We start from the raw sequence: 13127 nt of genomic DNA, 5'->3' as shown, positions 1-13127 counted from the left end.
TAGTATTATTATTAACTAAGCAACAATATGCCAAAAAGCTGATAATGCATATTCCAGTATTCCATCTGACTTGATGCTCATGTTGCCTTAAAGTAGAAGATTCAGGACCTTATTTATTTATCAAATTATAACATCTCAATGCAGCTTTTCTGATCAAATAGGACCCCCAATATAAAAAACTGCATAATAAACTCCCTACACAGAGAATACACAGAGGTCAAAAGAGCTCAGCTTATAGAATGCACAAAATGCACAGGGTAAACTAGCTTCCCAAAAAAGAAAGGGGAAGGGGAAAAACAAACAAACAAACAAAACCATATACACAATAAAGCCAAAATGCAATAGTAAAGGAGTATCTCAGCTTTTAGAAAAATATCAGATTATTATACAATTTGTTTTTTGGCAAAATGTCAAGGTCAGAGAGGTATATAACAATAAGAAACATAGCTCCACAAAGGCTTCCTGGTCATATTGTCTTGTTGTTGTATCTACCTTTTGAATTTTGCCTGTCTGAATCTGATCCTAGGATAATGGTATAGATGTGTTACTATTTTTGTTGGGAGGCAGGGGGTATTTAAAGGGTTAAGTATTATGTGAATATTTGTCTGTATTTGTATATTTTTAAAAGTTTAATTTAAAAAAGAATGCAAGAAAAAGAAAAAAGGATCCCCAAGATGGCAAACATCAAAGCATTAAGCTAACATTTAAAATATAAGTGTATATAAAATACTTAAACTATTCAATAAAACATAGAAACATAGAAACATGCATAACAATGCACAGGGGGTTTTTTTGTAGGAAAAGCCCAGCAGGAACTATTTGCATATTAGACCACACCCCCTGATGTCACTATTGTTTCACAGAGGGCTGTTTTGTAGGAAAAGCCCAGCAGGAACTCATTTGCATATTAGGCCACACACCCTGATGCCAAGCCATCTGGACCTGTGTTCCTGTGCATTCATGCTCAAAAAAAGCCCAGACAACGCAACTTGGAATGAGAGCAAATAACAGTTAAGGGGTGGGTGGGATCAAATAAAACACTATTCACCCACTGGCGGGAGACAACAGTAGAGGGAGTCAGACAGAATTCCCTGGGGAGGTGGTTCCAAAGTTTTGGTGCCATGACCAAGACAGCCTTTTCTCCAGTTGCCACCAGTCTAGCCTCAGATGGCAGGAGCACCCAAAACAGGGACTCTGAAGATGAGGGACCAGTTAAGGTCATACAAAAGTAGTTGGTGTCAGTTGAAGGTGATGGATACCACTGGAGTCATAAAAATCTGTTTACTTATAAGGATTAATGAAACATTATGAGGATATAGGAGTAATCACAAGGACCACTAGTTTTCAGACTTCTTGTAGGAAGTCCTTTCCTCATTGATTTATCTGCTGCAGATCCCCCATGCAACGTAGAAGGTTCAGCAACACATTTGATGATGCACAGTCAAAAAATGCAGATGCTGGCCTGACTGGCAAAGCCACATTATGTGATGGGAACAGAAAGTACAAGCCAGAACCAGCACTTCTGTGTAACTGCACATTGCTGGAGAAGACTGGTAACGGAGGACAAGGTGACTTTTACAGAAGGCTATCCAAGGTAATTGAAGTTCTCATCAGGATCCCTGGGGAAACCTCCAAGGTATTTTAGGGCTCTAGAACGCTGAAGTCAGCCAATGGGACCACACCCAGGAATTCTGGGGGAGGCAAATGTCGAGCTGAGTTGCTTCTCATAATGGGAGCAGTCTGGAGCTTCTGTTTGGGGTAGTGGAAGGCAATTCAATGCCTACTGCTTACTTTTCTCAGTTAGAGATTAGTCCAAGATATGCACAGGAGATTTACCTTGGCTAAAAGGGAGTCCCGGGGGGGGGGGGCTTCTTTGAGGCTTTGAGGGGTCTCCAGGAAGAGTTGCATTTTCATCATCTGCAGAAGCTTTCAGAGTCATTTATTTGACATAAGCTCGACAGGATCCTAACTGTCTTGGACTTTGCTAAACATCTAAAGCTTTGAAAGACCGGTGAGAACTTGGATAATTGGAAAAGAAGGTACAGATTACTATCTTTCATTCTGGAACTTTTTACAGCTTAATGGAGTAAATTTAAACAGTGGGAAAGGAAAATCTAGAAAGTCTGGAAGAAGAGGGGAGGAAGAGATGAAATTTGGACTTTATAAATATAAAGGACAGTGTTAAAAAGAACTAAGAAGTGGAAAGGAATTTATTGTTTAGTCTACTTGCGGTTTTGAAAAAAGAGCAACAATCGTCACATCGTCACAGACCTGCAGAACATTTAAGCAAGACAGAAAGTACGTCAAGTATCGTGAGATCTCCTTACCAGTGTGAGTGAGACTTCATGGCAACAAAAGCAGGAAGTAGCGGAAGGAAAACCTACTCTAGGAATATATACCATTGAGAAACATCGGCAGCCATTGCTGGGAGGTCAAAATAGAACGCTGAAGCCATGGGGCAATTTGAAACCTCATAATTAATAAAGATCATTCCACATGATCACTGAGGTTGTCCTGGACACTTGAAATAGCTGCATATGTCTGCTTCCTGCCCATTGCTCATGTGCAGTTACCACAAACACGACTGAGGTATTTGCTTGGCACTTTTTGTGTAAACTGCAGTAGTATACAAAAGGACTATTCCTACACATGGCAAAAACTCCATGGCTCCCAGCTGGGAGATGGCAATAACAGACAGCAACCATAAATCCAATAGGCATTTTGATTTGTCCTAAATGACTGATATCTTTTCTATGAGATAAAGGAGAAGTCCTCACAGATACATACTCTAAAAACTTGCAAGAAGCAGCCAGAACATCTGCAAGCTCTTGCTTATGAAAAAAGAGTATCTAACAGAAGTATTGTCTCATTCATTCTCTGGGACCAATAACACCCTCAGATTAGCCAGAAAACAGACTCAGTATAATAAGCAACCAACCCACAATCTCAGTAAATGGCAACTCCAAATCAAGACAGAAAAAAAGCAGTGTGGTGAAACTGGAATAGTTTCTTCCAGTTCTGGACATATTAATGAAAAGTCAAGGGACTTTGTTCTGCCTGGCTGTCAAAACTCCTGCTTTTTATTAGCTTTAGATGACTTATTGCAAATGCTCAAGGCAGTTCCAAATGTGGGAGAAAATGAGATGGTAATTGTTGGAGAAGCTGAGCAGCTGTGGGTTGTTGTTTTTTTGCCACTAAACTTCTACATGCTAAACCCATGGCACATACACAAAATAAACTTTTTGGGTGCGAGCATGAGGTCTGCCTTCATGCGTCAAAGCAGCCAGTTGTTTGTGCCAATTACAGAACTGAGGATCTGTTGAATACACACATTCGGAGAGCAGAATGCACTGGACAGATGCAGCCGGTAAGATTTATGAAGGTAGAGAGGAACCTTTTAGAAATGTTTATTTTCTACTCTGATTCTAAAAACAGATACCTGGCATGACATTTTGGATATATAACACAGCATTGATCTGGCTCGGTCAAATGTTCTGCTTAGCTGTATCCCTTAGATTTCTCAAATACAAAAAAAAAGGGGAGCTATTTTTGTTTGGTTTGGTTTTGCCATCAAGTCACAGCTGACTTATGGCAACCCCAAAGAATTTTCAAGGCAAGAAAATTGCCTGCATCCACATCATGTCCTGGTATTCTTTGGCAGCCTCTCTTCCAAATACTGACCACGACTGACCCTGCTTGGCTTCCAAGTTCTGATATGATCAGGCTAGCCTGGGCTATCCAGTCAGGGCTACAGGATATCTATCACTTGAGTTAGGGCTGCCATTAAAAAAGAGGGGGGGGGACCCTTCTATGCCCTTCACAGGCTGATGTGTAGAACTTGAGCACATGAAGCTCAGCAACACTTTTCGTATTCTGCTTCAAAGGCTAAAGTTTGCTGGTGTTCCAACTAGATCTATTTCAGGTTTGAATCAATAGTCAGCCCTACGTAGAAAGATAAATGTGGCTAGAACAAAGTTGGATGCAGAATCTGGTATTCTCAGGAAATGCTGACTCCAGCAGAATTTTTTGGATCCCCAAGTTTGAGGGGTTCTCATTATGGGAACAGATCAAGCTAATATTATGATTAAAGGCAGTGGTCATTGTAGTGGTAGGCTCACTATTGACCAGACTCAGTGGCCCTCAAGGCACCTGAAAAGGGGGAAATGAAGAAGCATCCCAGAATGAGCAGGACTGCAGCAAAAGCCAAAAAGCAGTTTACATTTGTGACGCAAAAGCCCCGGACTACGCGGCTCTTCCTGGTGCTGCGCAGCAGTTTGTGCGAAATCCGCACAGAGGCAGCACGGTGAAGAGGGACATCACTCCGGGGTAAGGTAAGTGGGAAAACGGCCAAAGTCTTCCCCAGATATATCCCATTGTATGGAGGCAGCCCATATCCATATACATGTGCATTTGTATATGCCTCCATTTCTTGAGAGTTTGCTGATCCCCTCATACATAAAGGCTTTCTTCCCCTTCCAGAACTTTTCTCTCACACCAACTTGCTCAATTAAACAGCAGCCTGAACTGCAGAAATTAAGCAAATGAAATATTTCCCACCACTTTCTCTGCATCCCAGAAAAAGGTCATTTTTCTGTGTACGAGGCCAATAACAAAGACAGCCCCCCCTTTTTTTTTGCTGTCAAAACACAACTGTCTTACAGTGACCCAGTAGGGTTTTCAAGACACCAGATGTCCAGAGGTGGTTTGCCATTGCCTGCCTCCACTTTACTACCTGGTATTTCTTGGACTCGGAGGTCTCCCACCCAGGGCTTTTTTTTAGCAAGAACGCAGTTCCGGCTGGCTTGGCATCACTGCGGCCCAATGTGCAAATGAGTTCCTGCTCGGCTTTTTCTACAAAATGTTCTGCTCCCGCCCAAATACCAGGGCTGACCTGCTGCAGTTTCTGAAATCTGACAAGATCAGGCTGGCCTAGGCTATCCAGATTCAGGAAGCCAGTGCTATATTTGGATCCTTTTTGTCCTCAAGGGGGAAAATAATGGAGGGGGACTCTTGTACTTTGCTAGGGTCTGTTTTGACTCAATTTAAGCCTCCCCCCCAAAAAAGACAGACGATATATGTAACCATGTTCAGATTTTGCCTCTCATCCTTGAGAACTGGGTCTTATCACTAGAGTTGGAATGCCAGACTTTAACAACTTTGGCCATCTGTAATATGGAGGGGGGCAATGTTTGCTCTCATCACGCTCAACTGATCCTTTTGACCAATAAAAAGACCAGGTTTTAAAAATTCATTATTAACTCTTCAGGTGCTGACACCACACCTGAATTCTCAATACCACCCTATCAAGAAGAATATTTGTTTGCCTGAATGGAAAATGCTAGCACTGAAATGGCTGGGACCAGTTTGATGCCATCAGATTATTCATGTGTTTCCAGTGTGATTGTTTTTTCAGCCTCTCTCTCTCTCTCTCTCTCTGTAAAACCATGGAATATTTTTGAGGCGGAATTAAGCTGGGGGGAAATTGTTCTGCTTATCCCGTGCAGATTAATAATTAAGAGGGCTGCCCTTCTGAATGTTAGAGGGGGAAAAAACTGTAAAAAGGATCCTTACATTAAACCAGTATGCATCAAAAATAAATGACAGCGGTTAGGCTTCATTCAAGGGGAGTCAGCAATGCCATTGCAGTCACCAGCCCCACCACCCACCGCAGAATTATTATTTGAAAAGGATGTCAGAGGATTATAGAAGAACCTTGCGTCTGCTCCAATTACGATCAACATTTTTTTTATTTTATTTTTTGCTTCCCGCTTCCTGAGCTTCTCGCTTGGAATAATGAAAACATATTGACCCCTGCTGGAACTGTTGTGTACTGCAGATTGTTCTGAAGCCCGACCCATACACAATGACGGCTGTAAGCAGCGATTTCGCTCCCACTGAAGTCAGCGGGTTAATACTAAGTAGTCACAAGGTTTCAGCTAAAAGCAGAGACCAGGCAGACTGAAATGCCTTTTGGTGACAGACGGACGCAAAGATCTGTGTTAGAACCAAATGCCCCTTTAAATAAATGTGTTTGTTTTAGTGCTGAAATAACTGCTTTAAAAATATATGTCCTGGAATTTGACCAAGTTCTGCATTTTGCAATGCAAATTTTAATACTGAACTGGAGAAAAAAAATCAGTATCTATTAAGCTGGAAAAGACTGGTGGGGTGGTTTTGCCTATTTAGCAGAGTGATGGCTAACAGTGCCATTCTCAGCAGAGCCATGCCCTTCTAAGCCCACAAGATATCAAAGGTACAATCTTAAACAGGCCTACTTAGAATCCTGCTGACAACTACTCTGTGGGGCTTACTCCCAGGGAAGTGTTCTTAGGATTGTACTGTATAGAGGGCTTTTTTTGTAGCAGGAACCCTTTGCATATTAGAACACACACCCCTGATGTAGCCAATCCTCCTGGAGCTTACAATAGGCTCTGGACTAAGAGCCCTGTAAGCTCTTGGAGGATTGGCTACATCAGGGGTGTGTGGCCTAATATGCAAATGAGTTCCTGCTATTAAAAAAGCCCTGCGTAAATATTATTTGCAAAACAGCAGTCATAGAATCATAGAGTTGGAAGGAACCTCTAGGGTCATCTAGCCCAACCCCCTGCACAATGCAAGAAACTCACAAACACCTCCCCTAAATTCACAGGATCTTCATTGCTGTCAGATGGCCATCTAGCCTCTGTTTAAAAACCTCCAAGGAAGGAGAGCCCACCACCTCCCGAGAAAGCCTGTTCCACTGAGGAATCGTTGAGCCAGAAACTCTTGATTTAATTTCAACCCATTAAGAACATAAGAGAAGCCATGTTAGATCAGGCCAATGGCCCATCCAGTCCAACATTCTGTGTCACACAGCGGCCAAATATATATATATATATATACACACACATACACACTGTGGCTAATAGCCACTGATGGACCTCTGCTCCATATTTTTATCTAACCCCCTCTTGAAGGTGGCCATGCTTGTGGCCGCCACCACCTCCTGTGGCAGTGAATTCCACATGTTAATCACCCTTTGGGTGAAGAAGTACTTCCTTTTATCCATTGGTTCTGGTCCTACCTTCCAGGGCCACAGAAAACAATTTCACACCATCCTCTATATGACAGCCCTTCAAGTACTTGAAGATGGTAATCATATCACATCTCAGCTGCCTCCTCTCCAGGCTAAACATTCTCAGCTCCTTCAACCTTTCCTCATAGGACTTGGTCTCCAGACCCCTCACCATCTTCGTCGCCCTCTCTGGACCCATTCCAGCTTGTCCATATCCTTCTTAAAATGTGGTGTCCAAAACTGAACATAATACTCCAGATGAGGTCTTCCAGAGCATCACGAGATCTGGACACTATACTTCTGTTGATACAGCCCAAAATTGCATTTGCCTTTTTAGCCACCGCATCACACTGTTGACTCATGTTCAGTGTATGATCCACTAAGACCCCTAGATCCTTTTTGCACATACTACTGCTAAGACAAGTCTCCCCATTCTATAACCATGCATTGAATTTTTCCTACCTAAATGCAGAACTTTACATTTATCCTTGTTAAAATTCATTTTATTGGTTTTAGCCCAGTTTTCCAGCCTGTCAAGGTCATCTTGTATCCTGTTTCTGTCTTCTTCTGTGTTTGCAACCCCTCCCAATTTAGTATCATCTGCAAATTTAATAAGCATTCCCTCTATTCCTTCATCCAAATCAATGATAAAGATGTTGAACAAAACAGGTCCCAGGACAGATCCCTGAGGCACTCCACTTGTCACTCCTCTTCAAGAGGATGAGGAACCATTCACAAGCACTCTTTGGGTGCAATCTGTCAACCAGTTACAGATCCACCTAACGGTAACAGGATCCAAACCACATTTTATCAACTTGTCAACAAGGATAGTATGTGGAACCTTATCAAAAGCCTTACTGAAATCAAGATAAATGACATCTACAGCATTCCCCTGATCCAGCATTCCCCTGATCTAGCTTTCTCAAAAAAAGAGATCAAGTTAGTTTGACATGACTTGTTCTTGAGAAAACCATGCTGGCTCTTAGTAATCACATCCATTCTTTCTAAATGTTCCAGGACCGACTGTTTGATGATTTATTCTAAAACTTTTCCAGGTATAGACATCAAGATGACAGCTCCTCTTTTTTCCCCTTCTTGAAGATGGGGACAACATTCGCCCACCTCCAATCTTCCGGCACCTCTCCTGTTCTCCAAGAATTCTCAAAAATAATAGCCAGAGGCTCAGAAATTACATCCGCGAGCTCTTTTAGAACCCTTGGATGCAATTCATCTGGCCCTGAGAACTTAGTTTCGACAGACGCTGTGGAGGGAACAGGATTGTGACTGAGAGGTAAGCTGTGTGCGAAAACGGTTTAGGTGTTTATGTACTACCCCTACGCTGATCCTAGGTTGGAACTTCATACCCTCCTTATATGTTCTGTTTTTGCCATGTTGAGCACCATTCCCCTCAGAAGTGAAGACTATTACTGGGAGAAGTAAGAATCGAGCAGATCCACCCTCTCTTCCTTACCTGTTAAAATTTCACTTTCTTGCCCTTGCAATGGGCCTACCATGTCCTTGCTCTTTTTCTTACTCTGAACATAAGAAAAGAACCTTTTTTTTTTTGTTTTTAGCATCTTTGGCCAGCCTAAGCTCATACTGAGCTTTAGCTTTCCTAAGTTTTTCTCTACAAGCACTGGTGTAGGGAATTTCTCTACAAGCACATTGTGGAAATTTCAGAAACTTGGTGGAATGAGGAGAATCAGTGGGACACAGTGATTCCTGGATATAAGTTATATCGGAAGGATAGGGAGGGAAGGGTTGGAGGTGGGGTGGCTCTGTATGTCAGAGAGGATATACAATCCAGTAAGACTGAGGTCAGAGAATTAGATTCCCTTTTAGAAATGTTTTGGGTTGAAATAGAGGGCCCAAAAGGAAATTTAACTATGGGAGTTTGTTATCACCCACCAAATCAAAAGAGAGAGGACAATTATAATATGATGGAAGGCTTAAAGATAGCAGCTAAACGTAAAAACTGTGTCGTAATAGGTGATTTTAACTACCCACAGATTGATTGGGTCAATATGTGTTCTGGTCGAGAGAAAGAGATTGAGTTTCTTCATGCTCTCAGTGACTGTGCTATGGAGCAGATGGTCTCAGAACCTACCAGGGGTGAGGCGATCCTGGACTTGGTCCTAAGTAATGCCCAAGACTTGGTGAGAGATGTAAAAGTGATTGCGCCGCTGGGGAGCAGTGTCCATGATGTTATTGATTTCACCGTTTGTATAAATAGGGAGTTGCCCAAAAAGACCGCCACAACCATGTTTAACTTTAAAAAGGGGTAAATTCTCTGAGATGAGGAGGCATGTGAGGAGGAAACTGAAAGGAAAGGCAAATACGGTCAAAACCCTTGGGGAAGCTTGGAGACTATCTAAAACTATAATCCTAGAAGCTCAGATAAAATACATACCACAAGTTAGGAAAGGCACAAACAGGCATAAGAAAAGGCCTGCATGGTAATGGAAGCTGTAAAATGTAAGAAAGACTCCTTTAAGCGGTGGAAAACCAGTCCAAGTGAGATTAGTAAAAGGGAACACAGGCTGTGGCAAATCAAATGCAAGACTGTGAACAGGCAGGCAAAAAGGGACTATGAGGAGCATATTGCAAAAAACATAAAGACCAACAATAAAAATTTCTTCAAATATATTAGAAGTAGGAAACCAGCCAGGGAGGCAGTGACCATGGGGTAAAAGGATTACTGAAGGAGGATAGGGAAATGGCTGAGAAGCTGAATGCATTTTTTGCCTCCGTCTTCACTGTGGAAGATGAGAACTTTTTGCCCGCCCCAGAACCACTAATTTTGGAAGGGGTGTTGAAAGACCTGAGTCAGATTGAGGTGACAAAAGAGGAGGTCCTACAACTGATAAACAAATTAAAAACTAATAAGTCACCAGGTCCGGATGGCATACATCTGAGAGTTCTGAAAGAACTCAAAGTTGAACTTGTGGATCTTTTGACAAAAATCTGTAATCTTTCATTGAAATCCGCCTCTGTTCCTGAGGACTGGAAGGTAGCAAATGTCACCCCCATCTTTAAAAAGGGTTCCAGAGGAAATCCGGGAAATTACAGGCCAGTCAGTCTGACTTCAATACCGGGAAAGTTGGTAGAAAGCATTATCAAGGACAGAATGAGTAGGCACATTGATGAACACGGGTTATTGAGGAAGACTCAGCATGGGTTCTGTAAGGGAAGATCTTGCCTCACTAACCTGTTACATTTCTTTGAGGGGGTGAACAAACATGTGGACAAAGGGGACCCGATAGATGTTGTTTACCTTGACTTCCAGAAAGCTTTTGATAAAGTTCCTCATCAAAGGCTCCTTAGAAAGCTTGAGAGTCATGGAGTAAAAGGACAGGTCCTCTTGTGGATCAAAAACTGGCTGAGTAATAGGAAGCAGAGAGTGAGTATAAGTGGGCAGTCTTCACAATGGAGGACGGTAAGCAGCGGGGTGCCACAGGGCTTGGTACTGGGTCCCATGCTCTTTAACTTGTTCATAAATGATTTAGAGTTGGGAGTGAGCAGTGAAGTGGCCAAGTTTGCGGATGTCACTAAATTGTTCAGGGTAGTGAGAACCAGAGAGGATTGTGAGGAACTCCAAAGGGACCTGTTGAGGCTGGGTGAGTGGGCGTCAACGTGGCAGATGCAGTTCAGTGTGGCCAAGTGCAAAGTAATGCACATTGGGGCCAAGAATCCTAGCTACAAATACAAGTTGATTGGGTGTGAACTGGCAGAGACTGACCAAGAGAAAGATCTTGGGGTCGTGGTAGATAACTCACTGAAAATGTCAAGACAGTGTGCGTTTGCAATAAAAAAGGCCAACGCCATGCTGGGAATTATTAGGAAGGGAATTGAAAACAAATCAGCCAGTATCATAATGCCCCTGTATAAATCGATGGTGCGGTCTCATTTGGAGTACTCTGTGCAGTTCTGGTTGCCACACCTCAAAAAGGATATTATAGCATTGGAGAAAGTCCAGAAAAGGGCAACTAGAATGATTAAAGGGCTGGAACACTTTCCCTATGAAGAAAGGTTGAAACGCTTGGGACACTTTAGCTTGGAGAAACGTCAACTGCAGGGTGACATGATAGAGGTTTACAGGATAATGCATGGGATGGAGAAAGCAGAGAAAGAGGTACTTTTCTCCCTTTCTCACAATACAAGAACTCGTGGGCATTCGATGAAATTGCTGAGCAGACAGGTTAAAACGGATAAAAGGAAGTACTTCTTCACCCAAAGGGTGATTAACATGTCGAATTGTGATGTGGTGATTAACATGTGGAATTCACTGCCACAGGAGGTGGTGGTGGCCACAAGCATGGCCACCTTCAAGAGGGGTTTAGATAAAAATATGGAGCAGAGGTCCATCAGTGGCTATTAGCCACAGTGTGTGTGTGTGTGTGTGTGTGTGTGTATATATATATATATATATATATATATAAAAATTTTGGCCACTGTGTGACACAGAGTGTTGGACTGGATGGGCCACTGGCCTGATCCAACATGGCTTCTCTTATGTTCTTATGTGATTTGTTTAAATTCATCCTTGGTTATAAGGCCCTCCTTCCAATTCCTAAAGGAGTCTTTTTTATTTCTCAAGTCTTTAGAGACTTGTTTATGGAGCCACTTTGGCTTCTTTCGGCTTTTTCCATTTTTTCTTCTCATAGGAATCATCTGTGATTGTGCTTTCAGTATTTCACTTTTAAGAAACTCCCACCCCAGTCACATCCTACATGCGAGCTATTCAATGACCTTGGATATTGATCACTTCCTGTCTGATGGTGCCAAATGTTGCTTTGTCCTGAATGTCGGCTATCAATATCAAATGCAAAAAGCATGGTAAGGATAAATATTTGGGAGAAACACACTTTCAGCAAGAAATTGCTTTGACTGTTACAGTAATTCTACCAGAAGAGAACACTTTTAATTTTTGTTTTACTTTGCATTATGAGAAAATTCAGTCCAGTATCTGAACAAAAGGCTAAATTAACCAAGCCTTGCTGTCACAAAACTCAATGGATTATGCTCAGGACTATTACTGGGAGAACAACTGGCTATTGGGTTGATCAAATATTACTGGGAGAGCAACTGGCTATTGGGCTGATTTTAGCGTTAATTTGAATATCTGAAACCAACTGATGCCATCTGCCTAGTTATCTATATTTTCAGCCTCCAGCTTTTCCATAGGTTAGAAAGGAGGAGGAGATCTCCCTTCACCAAAATGACTGTGTTATGAATCTCGGGGCCTACATGGATAAAAGCCACCCAGAACACAGAGTATGATGAGGAGGAGAATTAGGGAGAGTCAGCCAAACAGCTGGTTGGTTCAAAGCTTTCTATTGGAAGGTTTAGGAGCATAAAAGCATATGTTACCAAATCCAGATTCAAACATTATCTCAGGAGAGTCAGGACTGCTAGATCCAGCCTACAGGAACACAAGTTTAACTGTGATACATTTACATAGCCCTTGCTGATTTAGAGCCCACAGTGTTTTTGGACAAAGTCCCCAACTCCACCACTTCAACTTTGTCATTGCTTGGATCTTCACTCCAGGATAAAATGAATCAAAAGCCTCTGAAAATATCCAATGAAACCAGAATCAATTGCACACAAAGGCAATTGATTGTGTGTGTGTACAGAGCAATTCTTGTTGGGTTCATCCTAATAACCACCCTTCAAAGTATTCATTCAGTGTGCTGAAGTAATTGGAGTGTCAGACTACAATCTAGGACACCCACATTCAAATCCCATCTCTGCTATGGGTAACTTTGGGCCAATCACTTTCTCTCTGAGCCTAACATTCCTCACAGAACCATTGTGAGGATAAAATATGGAAGAGGGGGAAATGTTGTGAGGTGCTTTGGGACCCCAATTTGGAAAAAGAGCAGGTATAAAGCCCTAAATAAACAACGTACAAAGCGGGGATTGAATCAAAGAGAAATCACCTCCAGTCAGTTCTTGTAGTGTACTCATTTTGTTTGTTTTAGATATTTGTATGCCACTGTTCCACATAAAAAGGCACCGCAAGTGGTACCTTGAATAAATCCCCCTGTAGTCAGTCACAGTAAAACACAGG

The sequence above is a fragment of the Heteronotia binoei genome, chromosome 9 (assembly GCF_032191835.1).
Source record: "Heteronotia binoei isolate CCM8104 ecotype False Entrance Well chromosome 9, APGP_CSIRO_Hbin_v1, whole genome shotgun sequence".
Classification (NCBI taxonomy): domain Eukaryota; kingdom Metazoa; phylum Chordata; class Lepidosauria; order Squamata; family Gekkonidae; genus Heteronotia; species Heteronotia binoei.
Note: the sequence above shows the minus strand (reverse complement) of the source record.